The 12,061-nt window shown below is 27.7% G+C and overlaps 1 protein-coding gene across 1 annotated transcript in view; it reads left to right on the top strand.

The window, feature by feature from the left end:
- The window catches only part of LOC148231290 (uncharacterized), a 55,214-nt gene that overhangs the window by 30,468 nt on the left and 12,685 nt on the right, over positions 1–12,061 (top strand). The window lies entirely within an intron of this gene.

Raw genomic sequence — 12,061 nt, 5'->3', positions numbered from 1 at the left:
CATTTCGCGTGCGGCGAAATGGCAACTATGCATATCACTGTAATTAAACTACTGCTCCATTTGCCTAATAATCTCCTATATGCAAATTTTTTGCAGAGATTGTTAGTGTTATGTAAAATATAGAGCGGGAAACTCACTATTACATTTGCCCACCTTTGTTCCTTCGTCCACTTTATACTTAAATCAAATAAAATAAGCCAAATTTTAATTTAATTTCATTCAAATCATGTTGAGTATACATGTAAATTATGGTTATTGATGTATATTTTACATGTGTAAATAATTTGTTTGGCTATTGGCCAGAACGAAGATATCAGTAATTGGACATCTTACTACAGCAGTAAATAAGATTTAAAGGCAACGGAAAATAGTCTTTCGTTTGAATTTATTGGAATAGTTAAATATACAGATAGCTGAAAATTAAATAAACGAAACTTTAAATATTTGTATCAATTAATCATTGATTATAAATTAAAATTAAGCAAAGTTTAAGATACTCGTGAAATTGATAAATACATACTAGGCAAAAGTTTATATAAGTACTACCTTTTTAGCTTTACTACTGGGACTTATTTTTGTGCATAAATACAATATATAATTATCTTTTGTATGTATTTTTTTTCATTTTTATTTAATATGTAAGATTATAAATAGTGATTGATTTCAATCAATGACCACAAAATAGATTTATCTTGATTTAGAATATTTTGACGTACAATTAAAAGTGAGCTAGTTCGTACTTTTGGCATCTACTAATTCTAAGTTGCATTAATAGCTTTTAATCAATATTTTATACTGATTGACAGACCTTTTAAACAATATCTTAATACAATGGAATATATAAAAAAAACATATTCGCCGCCTTCTCTATTTCTAATAATCAATGTTAGATGATTTATAAAGTTAAGAAAAATCTCCGTTCTTTACTATAACGCAAAAAACGTTCCGTCAAATTTAATTTTTGAAACATGTTCTTCTTTTATCAAAAATGTCGGGTAAATTAGTTTTGTTGGAATTCCTTTGCTCTTGATAAAAAAATGCAAGTTTTATTTTAGGAATGGAGTCAAAAGCGTCAAAAGGTTTAAAAGCCACTTTTAACCAATATTCACTGTAATCACATAGGAGATCAGTAATTTTGTTCTTTAAGTTTTTCACACATGCATTTTAAAAAAAATGAACAAGCCTTAAAAAGCATAATTTTCGTTTGCGAATAAATTTTAGACGCATAATTTAAGGACATAAATTAGACATTTTATTTCAAGCTTTCTTTTTTGCTAAGCCTTTTATTTATACTCTTCTGTGTTGTGACTTTGGTATTGTGTAATTATGGCACATTAAAAACATGGTTTTCGTCATGGTTTTTTATATAATATAATAATATAAATAATACTTGAAACATATTTTTGTGTTAATTTGTTTTTATTAAAATTGTTAATTTTTCAATTATGTATAAGTATGACGCAACATATGTTTTTTTATATATTTTCTATAGGATTACTATAAATATTTTCTTAATTGGTTTTAATTTATTATAAAAAAGACTTGCATTAAATATATTTTTTTAGAATATTATATCTATATTAATTAAAAATCCACCCACTTTTCCAAGTATAAATACCAAATTATATTGTTGAAAAATTAAGACAAGCCAGGATTTTTGGAAAAAAACAGGTTTTTGGATAGACATGGTTATTTGAAATCACATTGATATGAAACCTTTTCTCAAAATAGATCTTATCCATCTTGGATAAGTTCATAAGAAAGTTGGATCCGCCATCGTGTTTTAAAATAGCGACTTTTTCTATTTAATTTGCAATTATGTTAAAATAAATCAGAGTAATGAGATTAAAAACATTTCACAATAGAACTTTAAGTAAAATAAATATTTAAAAAAAAATATTCAACAAGCCTTACCCGCCATTTTGTGTTAAAATAGTTTATTTTTATTTGAAAAAATCTTAAAAAAAATTATGTATTTTTTTTACAATTTTTTATCATTTATGTAGGTTATATTGAAATTAGCGAACACGATAACTGTAGTAGTTTTAATGTTATCGACATAAAGCTTATAATAAAAACATATATTGTTATTATGTTGCTATTTTATCAACTATCTTTATCCGCCATCTTTTTTTTAATGACGGTTATTAATCAATTAAAAATACGTAGATTTGTTAAAATCCATTCTAGAGAAAAAAAAGTAAACAGGAAAAATATTTTATAATAGATTAAAATAAAAAAATTACATCCTTCTTCATTACATTTATATTATAGAACGGATTTCTTAAAATAAAATATTTATTAAATTTAAAGCTTCTAAATTAAATCAAAATTAATTATTGAATTAAAAAAAAATAGATTAACTTTTACAAACAACTGTACTCAAACAATTGGGTAATCTGGATGTAAAATAGCAGGCTTGGTCCTAAAAACACGTTTTAGTAGTATAAAATAATACATTTTTATAATAATTTTTGTATTCCTGATTTTGTTTTATGTATATATTTACTCCCGACGTTTTGCCTTGAATACATTTAAGCATCATCAGAAAAATAAATGGGGTTCAGTTTTTTTATCTTTGCACAAAACTTATGCAATCGACACGTTTCGAATAAATTCGTTTTTGATATTAAAAAAATATTGCAAAAAATAATTTGCTCTGCTGCTTATTTTATAGTTGTAAAAATACGATTTTTTAATATATAATTTAAATACATATAAAATTATTTGGACTGTAGATTATTTTAGAAAAAAAGTTATTTTTTATGAAAATTACTTTAATAAAGTATTTTAACACTAAAAATAAAACTAATATATTTAGTTTATTTTTCCTTTTTTATTTCAAGAAATTTTAAGTAAGTTTAATTTTTTCAAAATATACGAATACTATATTATTTGCAAAAGTTTGTCACGTATCAACGTTTATCAGACCAGTGATATAGTCGGTGATTAATAACCAAAGAAATAGGGTCGAATCCATTGCCAACTTGCTTTTTCAATATATTATATATCGTATATAGGAGCTTTAAATTAGTGATTATCGTATAATTATAACCCTGATTAATTATAATAGATAAGGTTTATAATTATGTGATATATTTTTAAAATTTCGCGAAAGAATAGTCAAAAATAAATTGATAAAATGATTTTTTATAATTAATATCAGTTATTTAGAGACTGTTTTCAGTCTGGTGTTTCACTATTTACTTAGTAATTGTTGATTGTGTTTACACGTTTGTAATGTACTAGGCTAAAATCTGTCACTTTTTAATGAAAATTTACTGTTAAATAAATAGTAATAATCATTAATTTCTCTCAGAAACATTTTTATGTCTTAGTCATAGACTAAATGTATAATTAGTATTCCGATTACATATAAGGTTTTTCGATTGTCAAGAATATCATATATGTATATAATACATTAAATTAAAAAAGTCTTTATCAGAAAATTTAGTAATAAGCATAAAGTGGTACTCGGATTAAAGAAAATTAAATCCATCAGTTATTGTAATTATTTAAGAACTATTTATAAAATAGAAAATTTGTCATTCCTCAGTTATTGTATTAAAATTTTTCATTCCTAATTTTGATGTACACTTTACTTTAATTTATTTAATTACATATTTATTTTTAAAAGCATTAACTATTTAGTTTATGCTTTGATTTAAGACGTCAATTACTTACATTTGTTCAATATTCAGTAGATAATATATTAAAGTATGGTAATTATACATATAAAAAGCTTTTGATAGTATGATAATGCTTATTTATTTATTTATTCAAACTAAATTTTGACCAAATTACCCTAATGCGTTAGATGATGAGAATACTATACATTTTATTTTGATAATATATAGTAAGAAAGAAAAATAAAATCATAAAATAATGTTATAAATATTATTATAAAATACGTTTTATGTTAAAAACTTGACATAAAACTTGTCACCATTTTTCAAATGAATATTTCAATAGAGTATATTATTATTGCAGTTTTTATTAAAATATGGTTTTAAGTTGTACTTAAAATAATATATATTGAGGGTCTAATAAATATATAAATAAATTCTTATCATAAATGTTTTGCGGAAACAATGTTTTAAACATAATATTATACGATCTCTATTATTAAGAATCTGATAAATAAAAACTCTTTACAGCCAATATAACAATAGCATTTTAAGTCCATTCTTTTCTAGAATAACTGAGAGCTAAGCGCTTAACTCGATATTTATACATATTTTCATCACAATGCTAGTTTTATTTATTTTTTTAAAGAAAAGCCCCGAAGCTAAAACGGATAATTCAAGCAATTAATTATCCAGTAAGCATTCCCTTCATTTCATTATCCCCGAAACTTTGCAACTGCTCCGTCGTCTGCAAAGTGTTCTGCAAACAATTTTCCTCGTGTTTTTTTTCCATTTCCCTGCGCTTGTGCGTCTATGTGTCTTTTTTCCAGTTCATTTACATCGGATTTAATTTGGGCCGTGTCTGGGTAAAGTTTTTACATAATAATTTTTCCGAGCGCTAAAGTTGCACGCTCCGCGTAATGAGATACTTATCACGCACGCACGCGCACCTATAAAACTTTAATATATCACTTTTCACTCTCTTTTATAACGCGCCGCGGGTATGAAACAAAGCCCCGAAAATAGTTTTTCATCACTATAAATGCGCATAGTAGTCACTTTCGTATTCACATAACGGCGAGTAATAATAACGCTTGATGTGCTTCTCTTTCATGCTTACGGAGAGCTAAGGCGTAAGCTGGATACGTGAAAGAAAATATCTAAATGTGCCATTAGATATTATCACACTAGCCCACATTGTTCTTAAGGTTACATAGATATAATTATAATTAATATAATTATGTTTATTGTAATTCTACAGCTGTTAATAGAGCCTTTAGCTACAGTTAATCGGTGTGTTATATTATATAATACAATATATGGTACAGTAATAATTGTTTAATATATCGTATATATAAAATATAAATAGTGGATCAGCAACACAATTTTTTTTCGTATATTATGCTTCTCAAATGCCATGAAAATGTTTCTTAATAATAAAATACAGGTCACTGTAAAATAAACATTACAGAAAATACAAAAAAAAAGTACGGTTATATGAAACTTGAATCACGTAGTTCCAGACTAATTCATAACTTAATATTAAAGACTGACAGTTTATTATCCTTCAACGTTCTTTTAATGTGACACTAAATATTTATTATTTTTTTCATTCGTAAACCCGATCCAAAAAAGTAAACTTAGCACTTGCTAGCTAGTAGTCTGCAGGCATTAGTGAATCAGCAACATGGTTTTCATCCATGCGATTCCACGGAAACTTAACTCTTATGCTTCTTGAAGTCCATATATTCTAAAATCTTGGCTAATATAGTCAATACAGATTCGGAAAAGTTTGGAAAGTATAATAAGCACTAGAATTAAAGCCGAATAAGGTGGTGGTCCTAAATTTTGGCACTAAATATCCAAAAAAATCTTGTAAAGTTTTATTTATCAAAAATTTTATAAATTCATTTTTGTACAAATTTATTCATAATTACTGTCGGCTAGCTTTAGTAGATCAGGAACACGGTTTTTGTACGCGTTGTTCTACTGTCACTATTATATTTTTTTAGGCATTTTTACCTATAAAAAGGTACAGCCCATTCATTTTCCTGATGATGCCTAAAGACATTTAAAGCGAAACATCGCACGGTGGGGTATTTGCTCGATCTGGGCGGCCAAAAGTCGATTATGAAAATTTTAGCGCAGGTAAAAAAGAAAAGTTGCTCTGTAAATCTGATAATTTTGCGCATAATAAACAATTCTCCCATTCCTTGCATAACGCTAGCACCCCCACGATCGGTTGGAAGTCAGTCATCCCTTCGAGTGCACGCATCGTTTTCTCGGCGTCGATTGCATACTCATACATTGGACAATTATTATTATTTTATTTGAGTACAGTTAAAAATCTAAACCATTGATTGTGATAAAGCAGGTAAGTGTATATACGTTTCATAGCTCTTTGTAACAGTTGCTGTCATATTAAACACACAATATTGTTTTGAATAAGTACCATTTTTTAGTACTTTTTCAATTTTTTTTTTCTAATTTTGAATTCATTAGTTATATTTCCCACCACTTTTTAATGTAGATTTTATATAAAATATAAAGCTTAAGTCTTTCTCTTTATGATACATGTAAAATTGACTGCGGATTTTTGCGGCTTTTAACACATTGCATACCATTATTCTTAAAAATGGGACGGGGCTTAGTCGCGAAAGTTAGGACCTAAACGTTTTAAACTATTGTAACTTTTTAATTAGGTGACGTGTTAAAGTAAAATTTAAAATAAAATTTCATAATGATTGTTATTTTTTAATAATATGATCACCATGGTAAAACCAGTAAACCTCAAATTGTGGATCGCGTACTAATAAAATATAATAATAATTTGTTTAGAATCACCAAATATACACATATTTAAAAGCGAAAACGATACCGAGTATGATAAAATACTAGTCAAATACTTTTTATTGTTAAAAAAACAGCAAATATCAAACTTTGTGACATATACAATTTTTATTTTATTTTTAACACTTGACGCGGCGAAATTCGCACGACCGTTCAACACGGAATTCCTCATCCTCGGGCCTACAATTTAAGAAATACTTTAAATACTTATTTAAATAAAGTTTCATGAATTATTTTATGAAAAATAAAAAAAAAAGTTTTTTCTTAAAGTTTTTTTAAAAACAAAATTTTCTATAATGTATTTTTTAACACTTATAATATTATATATTTGACTAAGAGCACTTGTGGAATCAACTAAAGTGGAGACATAATTTTGGTCGCCCAGATCGGGCAAATACACCACTGTGCGTCGGAATTATATGCATAAAAAAATTAAAAAAATCATAAATACAAAAAATATTTTTAAATAATTTGTATTATTTTATACTACTAAAACGTGTTTTTAAGACCAAATATGCTATTTTTCATCCAGATTACCCAATTGTTTGAAAACAGATGCTTAAACAACTTTTTGAATTTTATTAATCTACTTTTAATAATCTGTTTTTTTATAATAGCTTGTAATTTAAAAAATCTGTCCTATAATATAAAAGTAATATGAAAGGATGTAAAAAAAGTTTGTATGTTAATCTATTATAGAATTTTTTTCTCTAGAATGTTTTTTAGTAAAGCTACGTACTTTTTAATTGTTTAATATTTTTAGAATGAGCTTAATATGCCACTAGATTTTGAATGCTTATACAGTTTAATTTCGACAATGTTCGGAAGCGCTGGAGCTTGGCCAAGTCATCTGAATTACCCCCACATTACCTTCTGTTCTCAGTAACCTCGGACAACTTCCGTGAGATTTTAGAGCTGGCAGAACCGAACTCAACCGAAGTGACCCACTATATTCTCCATCCATGGCCAACCATGGCCAACTTCCAGAGAGTGTAGTGCAGACATAAGGGTTTTTTTACAAAATAGAGGTAGAAACAAATCTTTGTTGTCAAATATAAACGAAAAGGACAACACGTTGCGACTAGAGTCTCCAATTACTCGAACCATCAACTACTCGAGTATCGAATATTAAAATTTTAAAATACTCGAGTACTCGAGTACTTTCGAGTATTTACCAAATGTACCAAAATAGCTATTATTCAAATTCGTGCACATATAAATAAATAAATAAAATACTTATTATGTTCATTTTTACAATTATTTTAACTTCACGAACAGTTTAAATTAATTTTTGTACAAATTTATTCATAATTAATGTCGACAGGCTTTAGTGGATCAGGAACACAATTTTTGTTCGGGTTGATCTACAGTCACTCTTATGCTCGAAGGTCGTGACAAAGTCCTTTAATCCTAAACCATATGCCAATGGTAAATACACAGTAAATTGCAATTAAATATTATATATGTAAAGTTTCTCTCTCTACTTTTGGAAGCTAAGGACTTAATAATATAATTTTGTACCTACAATCGAAATGAACATGCAAAGATGTATGTAGCATTTAATTAATAATTAGTAATTTTGTTAAATATAAAAAATATCGGTACAATATTTAATGAATTGCCTCGCGTCATCAAAAATATAAAGTAATTAAATAACGGCATTTTTTCCTCAACTTACTGGTTAAAAAATAAAATAAAATTTCCCTCTATTTTTGGATTATGAATCATTTTTTTATGTTCTCACACGTATTATATTTATAATTTAAAAGGCGTGTAATGCTTTCGAAATGACGAATAAGCTTTAAAATCGACTCTGACTGAGATGCACGGGCTTAGCGTTGAAAGTATCTATTTCTGAACTGAAACGGTATGCGGAACCGATCCCTGGTTTATACAAAAGATGCATCTCGCCAATGGGCTTTGAAATATTCGTTTCTTGATTGAATTTCACTAAAATACCCATTCCATTATAACGGCGGCGGTTAAACGAAAGACAATCGAAAATACGGTCGAGTTAGACGAACGGTTAAATCAATGAACCAGTATCTATTAGATCACGGATTCAATTCCCGAAAGTGCTACGCACGATGGGAAAAAAAGAGTCAATTCGACGGTTTTTGCCTTGATAAATTACATCCGCTTTTCCATAATTGGCTTTAGAGGCTGTTATATTTCGCTTAAAGAAAGGCGAAAAATTTACGAATGCCGCGTTGCAGACGGAGTAATATTAATAAAAAATACACTTGAATTTGTATTGATTAATGATTTTGTGATGCAGTTTAGATTTTAAGATATTAATGTATTTAAATATGTGGTAAAATTTATAGTTTTTAAAAAATTGTTTATTCGAATTTTTTGATAATACAATATTACAAATTAATTGAAATAATCCTATTTTTGCTTGGGAATTAAAAGTACTTCATTTTTTACTGTATAAGTGGTAATAAGGTTAAAGAAAATGTATGCAATATAGAACATTTTTTATGCCTGTTTTTTAAAGTTTAACGATCTTCATGTCATATATAAAGACAATATCTATATTAGAAGATAAAACACACACTTATAATTGTCGTACTTTGTTGTTTTACCTGTTGAATATTAAATTAAATATTCTTTGATTCTAGTAATTAAAAACTATTTAAAAACCTGTTTCTTCATCCCAAAAAAAATATTTGCAAAAAATAATATAATCACAAATCGCATTTAAGCCGTTCAACTGCACTCGCTTCAATACTCGAGCCCGAATAACTCTACCTTTGCACTTAGCCGTCAGTTAAATTTAAACACCGCAGTTAAAATTAAACATTTCCCGCTTATCAACGCGACTTGCGTCGATCGCGACAGTAATGGCCCAATTCCCTGATATAAATATACACTACATATAACAGGAGAACAGTGGCCCGTGTTTCGCGGAGATTAATGGACCAAATTAATTAACTGACGATCCAATTCCCCCATTAGATATAACCGGGATCTTTAATTGAGATTAACAGTCGAAAATAAACGCGCGCGTATTAATTTTCGTCGATGGTAACGAACTTGAATGTATCATAAGCAATTTGGACGCTTGCAATGGGTTATTATTAAGTTTATTAGTTACGCACCCGTTAAAAAGCGACGTGGAATATGTAAACACATGAACAGTACTTACTTTAATTTCGGGTATAAAAACAGTATAAAAGCAGAATGTTTTTATGTTTATGTGTGAAGTACATACACAGGATTGTTATACCACGATGCGCTATTTTTTCAAGTTTAATTAGGATATAAGCTAACGACATTTAAAAACATACAAAATTTGTAAAAACAATAGATTTTACTTGGTTGGAAATATTTATGTTTACAATAAGGTGACGTATGCGAAATCAATTTTTTTTGCTTACAATTTGTTCAGTTTTTCCAGACCTTTGTGTGGTATTTTTGTATTTCTTTTGTGAGCTATTATATATTAGATTTCATAAGTGTGAAAATTGACTTTTATTGCCAAATAATTATATTTCAAGATAATTTTTTGGTTTGTCCTTTACTTCTGTAAATTCGTTTTTATAGTTTTATTAAGTCAGAATTTTCAATACAAGATAAGTACGACCTAGCTCGATTTAAATTGATCATCACGATATTCATCAATGAGATTAGGAACATCTATGTAAACCTAATCTGTGATGATCGATTGGAATTTCAATTATATAATAATCACTAATCTCGATCTCACAGACACGATAGAAATTTAAAAACACTCCATATGGGATTCGAACCCAGGTCTTTCATATCGACAGTCAGAGACTTATACCACTTGTCATTTTATAGTGTTTTCGTAGTAATTTACTGCGAAATTTTTATTTTTATTATTAGTCATATATGATTTAAAAATATTTTTTCACTTCACGATAATTAGGAATTTATTAATGAATTTTAAATTTTTTTTTTTATATGTATGTATTGTAACATAACACAACGTTATACCATATATTTTATTTTTTTGTTTATTATTTGATTTATTATTGTAAAATAATTCAGAAAGGGTTTGAAAATAATATGTTATAGAACGGTCTATAGGAAGAAATTTAGCGTGCTTTTAAATATTATTCGCATCGTCTCTAGACCATTCACCCCGAACGCGTGATCGGTGGTGCCCGTCTCCGCGCATTCGACAAATTTATTAAAATATGGCTTCCTGTTCGGTATAATTGTGTAAAACAGTGAAAAACAGCAGAGGAATTGTAATTTATCATTTTGAGATTATTTGTGTTATTTTAGGATTTTTTATTAAAAGTGAAGCGTGAAAAACACGTCATTCTACACGCGCCAATTAGGGTTGTGCATTATATTCTTCGAGCTTATATTTAATTTATATTTAAACTAAATATAAATGATAAAAATAATATATTTCATTAGTAAATATTTTTGTCACATATAAGAGTTAGTAATATTATACATATTTGCAAAAAATATGGCTTAAACATATTTTACGTCCTTCATGGAAGCCATCCGTGAGAAGTGTCATCTGTTCGGACCATTTTAACCCAGATTCCTTTTTTATCATAAAAACAAGGGTATAAACAATTAAAACTTTCGAATACTGATTAAAAAACTCGTCTAGAAAAATAAATTTATTACGAAAATTAAATCATGTTAGGTTTTTTTTGAAAAAAAGTGAAAAAATAATACACGCACTAAGGCAAAAACTTTATCTTAGAAACAAAAAAATAGTTAATTTGGATAATATAGTTAAGTCAATAACAGACAAAGGACTTTTAAGTGAGAAAAACGGATTGTCACTATTAGCAAATTATGATTCTGATTCAAAACACTTGTTTACTTACTCAGCCTTAGTTTGATTGTTTGCATTAACTTTAAGTTTTTATTCTCCCAAAGCATATCAATATATTCGACAGACTTGAATTTTAACCTGCCTCACATAAGAACCATCGGTAAATGGTATCAGAACTTGAACGGAGATCCAGGGTTTACGTTTAAAGCATTTGAAGCATTAAAAATAAAATCTCAATCGACTCAATAAACTAGTTTGCAATTAAGTTATAGATGAAAACAGTATCAAAAAACTTAATACAATGATATAATAATTATTGGAGATAAAAGTAAATTAATAAAGAAAAATATAAATGAAGAAATTACAAATGTGACAGCCCTATTCGTTTGTCAAACGTCACAAGGTCATTTTGTCCGTCGGCGTTATAAACACTGCCGACCGCGAATAATCGCGCGACTAGCTTCGAGTGCAAAACTAGGCATGATTTTGGCCTATGTCGCCGTCTCTATTATGTATATATGATATATATTATTTAATCTATGGCTATAGTTATATACGAAGTATGTATTATAATTTTAAAGGTGATGCGTTTCTTCTGCACGCTACTGTATTTTACTCCTGGCAAAAACATAATCTTGCAGAAGTTTTAATTATATTGATTTAGCATTTTATAATTATTATAAAATTTCCGAAAAACGGTAAACGAAAAAAAAATGAATTTTTCATCGAGCCCATAATTAATCGTAGCCTAAGACGAGTTTTCAAATGGAAATTTTCGTTGAACAAAAAACGCTCTGTCTGAGGGTGACGAACA

The sequence above is a fragment of the Plectrocnemia conspersa genome, unplaced genomic scaffold (assembly GCF_051122295.1).
Source record: "Plectrocnemia conspersa isolate PC_06_02 unplaced genomic scaffold, ASM5112229v1 ptg000010l, whole genome shotgun sequence".
NCBI lineage: Eukaryota > Metazoa > Arthropoda > Insecta > Trichoptera > Polycentropodidae > Plectrocnemia > Plectrocnemia conspersa.
This window is presented reverse-complemented; position numbering and strand designations above follow the sequence as displayed.